We start from the raw sequence: 12,306 nt of genomic DNA, 5'->3' as shown, positions 1-12,306 counted from the left end.
TGATGACGAAGAGGAGCCAAGCTTTTCACCGCCTGACCTGTACCCCGAGTCTGCTGAATACGACTCCAACTGTTAAGTACCTCTGAGTGTAAATGTGTTTGTGCTCATAAAAATTACCTTACAGCTGAAAAAGCGAACTGAAGTGGCTGTTCCAAAGTGAAATGAGAATTTGAGCAAATATGTAATAAACAGGAGGGAAATGTTGGAATTATTGTACATAAGTTATCCCATATTTACTCTGAGTGTTTATGTATCTATTAATTTCCAGGTAGGCCAATGTGCAACAGTATATGCCTGTAGAGTTGTTTTGCAGGAAGGAGAAGTGGAGAGACGTGGTTTCATCCCGGAGCCATCGCTGACATGCAGGAAGTGCGTCTCCCCACAGAAATAAGACTGAAGACGGAGCATACGGTCCGGAGGACAAGGTCGAAGTGATTAAACATGTACCAAGAAGAAGATAATGCTTGTATCATTTGAAGAGTTACAGCTATGTATTCCCCTCCCCATTAGTGCTGTAACTTTTGCTGTAAATCAGGGACCTCCCTAAAGAAATAAAGAGAGGGTACGGCAAGGTACGCTTCAGAGCGGTAGGAGATTGTAACTGAACGTATCTCTGCTGTTCTCCTCACGAGTAAAAGTAACTCTTGTCTTTCTCTTCTTTATGCAATGTTTATGAATGTTTTAGGTCGCTGATCCTGACAGGTTGTCATTGGCTCAGGTGGGGACTAGCAGAGAGACCAACGCTAATAGCTAACAGCCTCTGGCAGTGCCTGTCACTCAAAGCAGGAACGCCCTTAATTATGCAGAATTTTAAACGTCAATAAAAAAATAAACGAACAAGTTAGAAAAAAATCCACCTCTGTACAGTTGTCACGAATAGGCCTGTCACGAATAGGCTTGCTGACATTGCTACATGACCTATGACATCACTAAGCCTGAGGGTGGCCTGTGCTTCCTGTATCGCGTCTCTCGGATTCCACTTCCTCCCTGTTTTAACCGTGGGGGCTGTACACCTGACTACTGGACTGCGTAAGAGTCATCTGCAGTCTAGCCTTAGCACACTTAAACTCCTCTGTTAGACTAGTTACAGGGAGCTCCAGTATGCCTTTCCCATACAGCGCAGCCTGGGACACCAAGCCATCTCCTGATTGATGAATTAATCATCCTTACAAGCTTCTCAACCTTTGACAGACACACTGTCAATGGCCACATTAGTCTGGGCAATAAACCCAACTGCAAACACCATAGCCCTAGCCTACCTGGGAGCCCTGACCGGTCTATGCTCGAAATGCCTTGCATTATTTCCTGCCTACATCCTTGAACTGCGCTCTGTCACTAAGACTAGCATTCACCCCATTCCCAGACTCTTCACTGCCTTTTCTGGTATTTTGGGAAACACCTCCTCATTTATGACAAACCTCTTATTTACTACCTTTCCTTTAATAACTGAGATACATCACTTTCATCCCAGCCCACTGCAAGTTGCTGTTAATTTTGTCCAGCAGTCTGCTAGTACACGGAGCAGTTGACGTCACAATGTCATGTTATCCATGAAGGCCCCAATTGGAGGGGACGATGCCCTCCATGCAGCTTTTCTTCACCTACCACCCATTTCGAGGGCCTAATAATCACCTCCAAAGCCATTGTAAAGGCTAGTAGAGAGATTGTACACCCTGCTATGATGCCTACCTCCACCTGCTGCTATGCTACTCTGCTGTGGTAAAGCAGAGCTGTATATTTGCAAAACAGGCTTTGACTAGACCTTTGATACTGGCTGGGATTCTAAAAAAAATCAAAAGCTTCCCATAACAAACAGCAAAGGTCTAGAAATACAACATACAGGTCTCTCTTCTCTCGCTTTTTTTTCTCCATGTAACTGGACAGCCTCTGTGCCACAACACTGAAGAACACCTTCCCCTCAACATTAACCAGACTGATCGGTCTAAACTGACTTATCTCTACCGAGCCCTTCTCTTTGGGAATAAAAATCCCCCCTGCTCTATGCCAGGCCTTCGGGATAACCTGTTTCTTCCATAATACCTTCATCAACTTCCAAAGAAATCTTAGTACACCTCTTTCCACCTTGGTGGGCTTTCATCACACAGAGTATTTATCTCTCCAATTGGTGAAATTTCAGAGGGGAGTGGCATCTTCCTAAACCTTTCCTTATCCTTATGTACCTCCTCCAAGTACTCCTCCAGTTCCTGCTTCGGCACCATCAGGCTGCCATTCTTCTCTTTACCAAATAGTGACTTCACAGATCTGAACGAATCCCTATAAAATGCTACTCTGGACACTCTTTCCTTCTCCTATATTTCCTAATGTTCTCCGCCCTTCTTAGCGCTGTCAACCGCTCCTTCACACCTGCCTGTAAGCAATTAATGCTTTTCTTCTCTTCCTCTATAGCTTTTTTCCACTGCTTCTTTAGCATTCTCCTCTCCTGTGTGAGTCTATCGATTTCCTGCTGACGCCTAGACCTAACTACCTCTCCGTCCAGTTTCTTCCATTTCTCACTAATGCCAAATCTTTCCTGACCATAATCGTAGATAATTTCTCACACTTTGGCAGTGGTTTGACACTTTGGACCCCTTAGTACAAACTGAGCATGGTTTAAATGCCACAGCCTACCTGAGTGTTGTTGCTGACCATGTCCATCCCTTTATGACCACAGTATACCATCTTCTGACGGCTACTTCCAGCAGGATAATGCACCATGTCACACAGCTCATATCATCTCAACACTTTATTAATACTTACAGGATGGAGACACCAGGGGTCACAGTCACAGTTATGGAAGTCAAACTGCGCAAATACATTCGGTTCTGGTTGGGGATGGGCTTTTTGACAAAATTCATGTAAAACTAGCTGTCGTGACTTAAAAGCCATAGAAGGTTTTTGAGAAACTGTAATCACCTGTGCTTTCAGTCAAAAGGTTATCATACAGGTAAATTCACTTCACCACCTGTGGATCTTCAACAACTGTTCCACAAAAGTAAAAGGCTAAGAAAGGGTTTCTTCATGTTTTTGACTTTAATGAAAGGAGCAAAATTGGGTGAATAGAACTGACATCAGATATACGTTATTCATTCTCTTAATACTGCATAGCTACGTAGGGTTAATGCTTCAAACAGCAGCTTTTATGGTGGTTTAGCATCATTATTCCAGTGTAAATTCTTTAGTTCAGTCTAAATTGTGCTTGTAAAAAGTATGTGTTGTCTTGAAATGTTTGCGCCATTATTCCATTTGCCTTTGCTATAAGAAAGCTAAAGCTATAAGTCGTCCAGCTGCATTAGGGTGGGGATGTGCAGGTTCATGTGGAATGCAGCAGAGTTTTCAGCAAATCTTCATCCATTTCCTTGACACTGTATGAAATACAAAAGAAACACATGTACATGCACTGCTGAATTTAGACAGTCCACTTCCGTCATACAAAACATAGAAAAATAAAAATAAAAAAACGCCAAAATGTCTTACCTGTTGTTTTCATAATCATGCTAGTCTATCTCCATTGGGATTTCACCTTCATCGCCAGTGGAGGATCCAGATGAGCCCACGTTGCTACATGGAAAATATAAAATCTACCATTAGTAAGCCATGCATGCATAAGTTACTAACCTGGTAATGTTGCCGAAATATTTCCATGGGCAGAGTAGGAATTGTATTGTCGTTGTAATTTAGACTGCACTAACCTGTAGTAACCTTGTTCACCATATGCCGTCCACTCCATGGAATCCTGGTCAAGTAAGAAAAGAAAAAACACCGCACATACTTCATAAATACACTCTTGGAGACCATGTTTTTAAAATGTATTGGAAATGTGCACTTAACACTGAAGGATTACTTCTTGGGAAGAGATCAGAATTGTTTTGTGGTGATGGTCAGACGCATCAGCGTTGCCTACAAACTCGATGGAAATCTGCAATATCATTAAAAAAATTGTATAATTAATTATAATTATAATTATATTATTATAATTATAATAATTATAATTGTATAATTAGATATAATTAAAGCTATAATCATTCATAACCAGTTGTCATGATGCATCATGAAGTTGGTTATGACGACTTGTGAATACGTATAGATGGTAATAATGACCATTATAATGCTTTATAGATACCTTATAAAATATTATGAGTGCATTCATAGGGCATTATAAATACAACTTTCATAGAAAGTGTTACCAAAATTGGTTAGTGAAATTCAACTTCTAGCTCAACAATGCTAACATGCTCCATGCTAACAAACCAGTACACTAAATGATAAATTCAGCCGATCCACATCAAAGCAGCCAAATGCAAACATTTTAAGCCAAAGTTTTTACCCACACATTTAAACAAATTCTTTAACATGTATCTTAATTTCAGCCTAAAATGCGTACACTTACACTGACACATATGATCATTTTTATGTCGTTGTTTCTTTTGTTCAGCAATTCTACGTGTGCTACTTCCCTTAACGTCATCTTGTGAGCAAACTGTCCTGTTCAAAACAATATCTCAGTTGCAGTTTAAAAACTTTACATTGGCTTAATATTATTTCTAACATTTTTTTATTTATTTTTTTGTCTTATTTTATTCAATTACTCATTGCAAGAGTAATCGTTTTTAGGTATATCGATGTATCTAGCCTGAGATGGATACGTGTGAAAACTTAATAGATGTTAAAATACACACAGTGGATATATGAAAGGGATGTGGAAGACAAGTTACTGTACAGGTGACATATGAGTGTTAAGTGTCAGCTCCTTAATAATAAATTGAAAGCAGAAACTGAGCTAAACCCTGTGTCTCTCGTAGAACAGAAGAGATTAAAACGATAACGTATAAGAACATGATTTGAATACATATCGCTGTACTCTGTCCTATTACTGGGTGTGCATTTCTATTCCACCAGGTGTCAGCAATGATTTAGTACTTCCACATTTCACATTCTTATCAGTAAATTTTACAAGTATCTTGTTTTATAACTAATAGCTAATAGCGCACTATAGCATGAGAGGTGCGACACAGCAGGTCACCAGTCCATCACAGGGCTAACAAACGAATGTGGTTGTATTTCAGTTTATATTGCTTTTTGGGTTTTCCTCCTAAGAACATTTGTTGTATTAACTGCTTTAGCAATCAATGCTCAATGACCAGAGCCCATTATTACACAGCAAAGAGGGATGACTTCAAAATAGTAATTTAATATGGCAATGTAAATCTTTTCAGTCCTGGAGGATTTGGTGAAGTCTGATGCTGGTGGTAACGAAATTCACAAATTTCTCAAGCACAAGTATCTCTCAGAGATCTCAGGGGTGATGTGCAGTGATTCTTGATGTAAAAAGATGAGATATGTTACTAAATATATTGTATAACTTTCTGTTATGTTACAGAGAAAATGGTGTATTATCCACCTCTCTTATACACCAAAATATCATTTATATTTAAGATGACGGATAAAATAAGAATCCTTTATTTATCCCACAGTACAAAAAAAACAAAAAACAAAACAAACAACAAAAACAGCAACACGACTACATTTTAACATTTTCAACAAGTCTCCCTCTAAGACCTAAAAAGACATTAGCTCCACTCACCAGAAAAACACTCAGGTTCAGAACGTCGATTCATCCTAGTCTGTGAAATCCATGTGTTGGTCTTTGTTGGGCCACGGTTTTAGGTGAGAGAAAAAGAAATAAAATCCAGCCATCCTCGCAGGCTGGACTACACATGCCTATGTGAATTAGATCCCTTCTGAATTACAATATTTCTGATCACATCACTCCCCGACAAGAGGAAAATTGTTTCTCACAGAGAAGGAGGTTGGTTCTCAGCAATGAGACCAGAGCGAAACCACAGTGCAACTACTACGTGAGCTTCTGCACAGTGTGGTCAGATTTCATCAGGTAGACAACTCATATTCTCACAGTGTGCGTTCTCATTTGTAGATGCACAAACAGAATTAACAGTCAAGCATTTTAAATTTTAAGAATGTTTTTTTATATATATATCTCTGTTCAGTTTGCAAAATGATCAGAATTGTAAATACTTTGTGCATCTTAACCCAATTGATTGAAGGCATTTCGTGTTCATCGTAGACCAAGTCATGTCAATAGTTAAGGCAAGGCTAACCAACATTTCCCAGCTGCTCTCAACATACTGTATGTCTGACATGTTATCAGAAGCCTTCAAGTTGCATCAATTTTTATTTTATTTACTTTCTATGAGACATCAACTGTAACTCACCATCCTAGCTAAACAAAAAATAACCACATCTAGAACTGTAGTAATACAGCCTAATTTTCTGAATTTAGCTCAGATTTAGTAAGACATAGCATAAGCCGCTGACCTGACTCTTCTGTACCAGGTTCCTCATCATAGCAGACGCAGTAAGGGACGCCGGCACCTCTGATCCTGTAAAATAGTGACCCCTGACTTCATATCTGCTACTGATTCACATTTCTAGTTTGTCTGCCTTCTCTTTGCTTTTTACTGTGAAATGTCTCCTTTTTTTGTTTGTTTGTTTTTTTGTTGGGATTTTGAATGTATGATTCTGTTGCTTCTAAATGTTTTTGTACATTCAATTTGATTCTCAGTGTCTTGCATTAATCATGGGGTTGTGTTTGTGTTGAATTCAGTCCAGTTTACCAGCACCAAAAACTACGTCCTCCACAAAAGATCATACAGGTGAAGTACCATCTTTCTGACACTGTTTCAGTGTCAACTAAACGTTATTACAGCCATCAAAGGGGATTCATTGCAGGACTATTTTACTGGGATTCTTTATTTTTTATTTGTGTAGCTAATGTTTTGGCTGTGAGCATAGATATGTCTTAATGCTTGTAAAATCATTTTGGGATTTTTGACACTTTCGTACTGATGGCTGACTTGTTCAGCCATGCAAATGTGGCCTCCTTTCATTGGTTTTAACCCTCTCTGGGGAAAGAAAAAAAAAAGTTGTTTACAGCTTTTTGATTATGCAGAAATATCATTCATCCAAAACCTGGATGTCCCAGTCTTTCATAATGTTTAAATGCCCTTGTGTTTCTCTATGGGACATTTTTATCCCAGCCTTATACTGTTGGATAGTTAGTTAGTGTCCAAGTTGTGAAACAAGAACTTCAACACTCATTAAGTGCTCACAAATTTAAGTGACTTCGAACATGGTATGTTTGTTGGTGCCAGACAAGCTGGTCTGAGCATTTCAGAAACTGCTGATCTACTGGGATTTTAATGTACAACCATCACTTTGGTTCACAGAGAATGGTCTGAAAAAGAGAAAATATTCAGTGAGTGGCAGTTGTGTGGACGAAAAGGCCTTGTTGATGTGAGAGGTCAGAGGAGAATGGGCAGACTGGTTGGAGATGATAGAAAAGCAACAGTAACTCAAGTAACCGGATGTTACAATCCCTTGTGCCATGATCTGAGGCAAAACACATTTTGAAGCCTAGTCCAACTGAAAAGCCAACCAGCAGGCTAGCAGTCAGCTTCCAGCAAGCAACCAACAAGAAGACACCAGCTAACTAGCCTAGCCAACAGCCGGTAAGAAGTGATGGGACATGAGAACTACATTTCAACCAACACTTCACCCTCTGCCTAAGAATGAAAGTGAAACACTAAAGGCCACCAGCTAACTGGCCTAGTCAACAGCCGGTAAGAAGTAATGGGACATGGGACTTCAACCAACAGCTTTGAGGTTTACTCCACCCACACTCGGATTCACCAAATATGGATATGGGGGTCGGGTTGGGGTGAAGCTAAAGCAGCCTGAACCGGGTTAGCTCAGGCTACCAAGCTAGGCTAATTGCTATCCGAGGCTGATGCCATTTGTCCTGACTAAAATATAATATATAATACATTAAATACAGTCATGATTTAGAGATTAATGTCTTTAATTAAAAAAAAATATATATATTAGCGTTACAAGCGTTGCAAGTTATGAGTCACATTTCACATCTGGGCTGTAATAAAAATCAGCAATGTAGTGATGACTTTCAAAGTGTTCTCTGCCCAGATTTCAGGTCCTGCTAGTTCAGTTCTTCATCTCATTTAGAAAATCTGGATCACCTGAATCTTACACAGACGAACAAATAAAATAATGTATGTGTTATGTGTACATAATGTGTATGTGTACGGAATATTATTATGCATATCTACATTTTGGTTCTTCGAAGTTATATTACAGTCTAACTTAAACTACTAACATATAAACCTCGTTTCAATATCTACACTAGCTTTATGACACACTTCACTGAAAAGTATTATTAATTATTATATTTGTTCTGACTTCGGTTGCGGTTTGATAGATAGCCTCCCGTTAGCCTGGCTAACAAACCGGAGCCTCGCTGGAAGGCTAGCTTAATGCTTATTCATTAGCTGGCTAATTAGATAGTTAACTTCAGCTGGACTGGCTATATTGGGCACTGACACCGACCATAAGAATAAGTCTCCCACTTACCAGATGGTCTTGTGGGAGGTGCAGCAAAGCAGACAACTATTATTTTTTATTTAAAATGATCCAAATGGACCAAAACCTCAAACTCAGCCAAAAGGTTGTCATTGGCTCAGGTGAGAACTAGCAGAGAGACCAACGCTAATAGCTAACAGCCTCTGGCAGTGCCTGTCACTCAAAGCAGGAACGCCCTTAATTATGCAGAATTTTAAACGTCAATAAAAAAATAAACGAACAAGTTAGAAAAAAATCCACCTCTGTACAGTTGTCACGAATAGGCTTGTCACGAATAGGCTTGCTGACATTGCTACATGACCTATGACATCACTTAGCCTGAGGGTGGCCTGTGCTTCCTGTATCGCGTCTCTCGGATTCCACTTCCTCCCTGTTTTAACCGTGGGGGCTGTACACCTAACTACTGGACTGCGTAAGAGTCATCTGCAGTCTAGCCTTAGCACACGTAAACTCCTCTGTTAGACTAATTACAGGGAGCTCCAGTATGCCTTTCCCATACGACCCTGTGCCACTTAAGCAGCCTGGGACACCAAGCCATCTCCTGATTGATGAATTAATCATCCTCTCAAGCTTCTCAGCCTTTGACAGACAACCTTTAACCTTAGCTTACCTGGGAGCCCTGACCGGTCGAAATGCCTTGCATTATTTCTTGCCTCAATCCTTGAACTGCGCTCTGTCACTAAGACTAGCATTCACCCCATTCCCAGACTCTTCACTGCCCTTTCTGGTATTTTGGGAAACACCTCATCATTTATGACAAACTTCTTATTTACTACCTTTCCTTTAATAATTGAGATACATCACTTTCATCCCAGCCCACTGCAAGTTGCTGTTAATTTTGTCCAGCAGTTTACTAGTACATGGAGCAGTTGACGTCACAATGTCATGTCATCCATGAAGGGACCCAATTGGAGGGGACGATGCCCTCCATGCAGCTTTTCTCCACCTACCACCCATCTCGAGGCCCTAATAATCACCTCCAAAGCCATTGTAAAGGCTAGTAGAGAGATTGTACACCCTGCCATGATGCCTACCTCCACCTGCTGCTATGCTACTCTGCTGTGGTAAAGCAGAGCTGTATATTTACAAAACAGGCTTTGACTAGACCTTTGATACTGGCTGGGATTCTAAAAAAAATCAAAAGCTTCCCATAACAAACAGCAAAGGTCTAGAAATACAACATACAGGTCTCTCTTCTCTCGCTTTTTTTTCTCCATGTAACTGGACAGCCTCTGTGCCACAACACTGAAGAACACCTTCCCCTCAAAATTAACAAGACTAATTGGTCTAAACTGACTTATCTCTACCGAGCCCTTCTCTTTGGGAATAAAAATCCCCCCTGCTCTATACCAGGCCTTCGGGATAACCTGTTTCTTCCATAATACCTTCATCAACTTCCAAAGAAATCTTAGTACACCTCTTTCCACCTTGGTGGGCTTTCATCACACAGAGTATTTATCTCCCCAATTGGTGAAATTTCAGAGGGGAGTGGCATCTTCCTAAACCTTTCCTTATCCTTATGTACCTCCTCCAAGTACTCCTCCAGTTCCTGCTTCGGCACCATCAGGCTGCCATTCTTCTCTTTACCAAATAGTGACTTCACAGATCTGAACGAATCCCTATAAAATGCTACTCTGGACGCTCTTTCCTTCTCCTATATTTCCTAATGTTCTCCACCCTTCTTAGCGCTGTCAACCGCTCCTTCACACCTGCCTGTAAGCAATTAATACCTTTCTTCTCCTCCTCTGTAGCTTTTCTTCCACTGTTTCTTTAGCATTCTCCTCTCCTGTGTGAGTCTATCGATTTCCTGCTGAGGCCTAGACCTCACTACCTCTCCGTCCAGTTTCTTCCATTTCTCACTAATGCCAAATCTTTCCTGACCATAATCGTAGATAATTTCTCCCATCTTCTCTAACTTACTCTCTGCCGTCCCTTATGACTTACCCAGCGCACTGGCCAAATCATTATTAATCTATATATCTAATATTGTCTTGGCACACTTTGGACCCCTTAGTACAAACTGAGCATGGTTTAAATGCCACAGCCTACCTGAGTGTTGTTGCTGACCATGTCCATCCGTTTATGACCACAGTATACCATCTTCTGACAGCTACTTCCATCAGGATAATGCACCATGTCACACAGCTCATATCATCTCAACACTTTATTTATAATTACAGGATAGAGACACCAGGGGTTACAGTCACAGTTATGGAAGTCAAAGTGCACAAATACATTCGGTTCTGGTTGGGGATGGGGCTTGTTGACAAAATTCATGTAAAACTAGCTGTCGTGACTTAAAAGCCATAGAAGGTTTTTGAGAAACTGTAATCATCTGTGCTTTCAGTCAAAAGGTTATCATACAGGTAAATTCACTTCACCACCTGTGGATCTTCAACAACTGTTCCACAAAAGTAAAAGGCTAAGAAAGGGTTTCTTCATGTTTTTGACTTTAATGAAAGGAGCAAAATTGGGTGAATAGAACTGACATCAGATATACATTCAGTCTAAAATAATATCATACATTACATTGTACATTCTCTTAATACTGCATAGCTACGTAGGGTTAATGCTTCAAAAAGCAGCTTTTATGGTGGTTTAGCATCATTTTTCCAGTGTAAATTCTTTAGTTCAGTCTAAATTGTGCTTGTAAAAAGTATGTGTTGTCTTGAAATGTTTGCGTCATTATTCCGTTTGCCTTTGCTATAAGAAAGCTAAAGCTATAAGTCGTCCAGCTGCATTACGGTTGGGGTGTGCAGGTTCATGTGGAATGCAGCAGAGTTTTCAGCAAATCTTCATCCATTTCCTTGACACTGTATGAAATACAAAAGAAACACATGTACATGCACTGCTGAATTTAGACAGTCCACTTCCGTCATACAAAACATACAAAAATAAAAATAAAAAAAACGCCAAAATGTCTTACCTGTTGTTTTCATAATCATGTTAGTCTATCTCCATTGGGATTTCACCATCATTGCCAGTGGAGGATCCAGATGAGCCCACGTTGCTACATGGAAAATATAAAATCTACCATTAGTAAGCCATGCATGCATAAGTTACTAACCTGGTAATGTTGCCGAAATATTTCCATGAGCAGAGTAGGAATTGTATTGTCGTTGTAATTTAGACTGCACTAACCTGTAGTAACCTTGTTCACCATATGCTGTCCACTCCATGGAATCCTGGTCAAGTAAGAAAAGAAAAAACACCGCACATACTTCATAAATACACTCTTGGAGACCATGTTTTTAAAATGTATTGGAAATGTGCACTTAACACTGAAGGATTACTTCTTGGGAAGAGATCAGAATTGTTTTGTGGTGATGGTCAGACGCATCAGCGTTGCCCACAAACTCGACGGAAATCTGCAATATCATTAAAAAATTTGTTATCAAAATTCAAACCTCTATTCAAATTGTTAATTCAAAATGCTAAATGCTTAACTTGCAACCAAACCAGTACGGTAATGAAGTTGATGTCGATCTACATACAAAGATGCAAATCAGTGACAACATTTAAGCAAGTTTTATAGTACTTTAAAATATTTTGAATGCATTCATCATTAATTTACACCTTATAGATAAGTGTTACACTAAATTGGTAGATAGATTATTCTAGCTCACAGTTTGTATCGATTGCTCCATGTTGAGATAAAGGAATAAAGGAAATGTACGACCCTCAAAGCAGTGATTTAGTAGAAATCTTTTTACATACATTTAAACAAGATTCCTTTTAGATTGATCTTAATTTAGCAAAATGGTTTACTGAAATATGTGCTATTTTTATGTGTTGTTTTCTTTTGTTCGGCAATTCGTGGCACTCTCACGCATTTTGGGGGGGGGGGGGGGGGTG

General features: G+C 39.8%; 2 long non-coding RNA genes across 2 annotated transcripts; both read right to left on the bottom strand.

Annotated features, from left to right (window-relative positions):
* Positions 1-2,773: 2,773 nt before the first annotated feature.
* Positions 2,774-5,844, bottom strand: LOC124999222. The gene is made up of 5 exons (XR_007111173.1): positions 5,582-5,844; positions 3,842-3,916; positions 3,690-3,733; positions 3,475-3,558; positions 2,774-3,362 (listed from the first exon to the last, which is right to left on the bottom strand). It is a non-coding gene; the product is annotated as an uncharacterized LOC124999222 (long non-coding RNA).
* A 5,205-nt stretch (positions 5,845-11,049) lies between these two features.
* On the bottom strand, positions 11,050-11,820 carry LOC124999223. The gene is made up of 4 exons (XR_007111174.1): positions 11,745-11,820; positions 11,593-11,636; positions 11,378-11,461; positions 11,050-11,264 (listed from the first exon to the last, which is right to left on the bottom strand). It is a non-coding gene; the product is annotated as an uncharacterized LOC124999223 (long non-coding RNA).
* Positions 11,821-12,306: the final 486 nt, after the last annotated feature.

Source organism: Mugil cephalus, chromosome 21 (genome assembly GCF_022458985.1).
Source record: "Mugil cephalus isolate CIBA_MC_2020 chromosome 21, CIBA_Mcephalus_1.1, whole genome shotgun sequence".
NCBI classification, from domain to species: domain Eukaryota; kingdom Metazoa; phylum Chordata; class Actinopteri; order Mugiliformes; family Mugilidae; genus Mugil; species Mugil cephalus.
The sequence above is the reverse complement of the archived record's forward strand: the minus strand, read 5'-3'. Positions and strand labels throughout refer to the sequence as shown.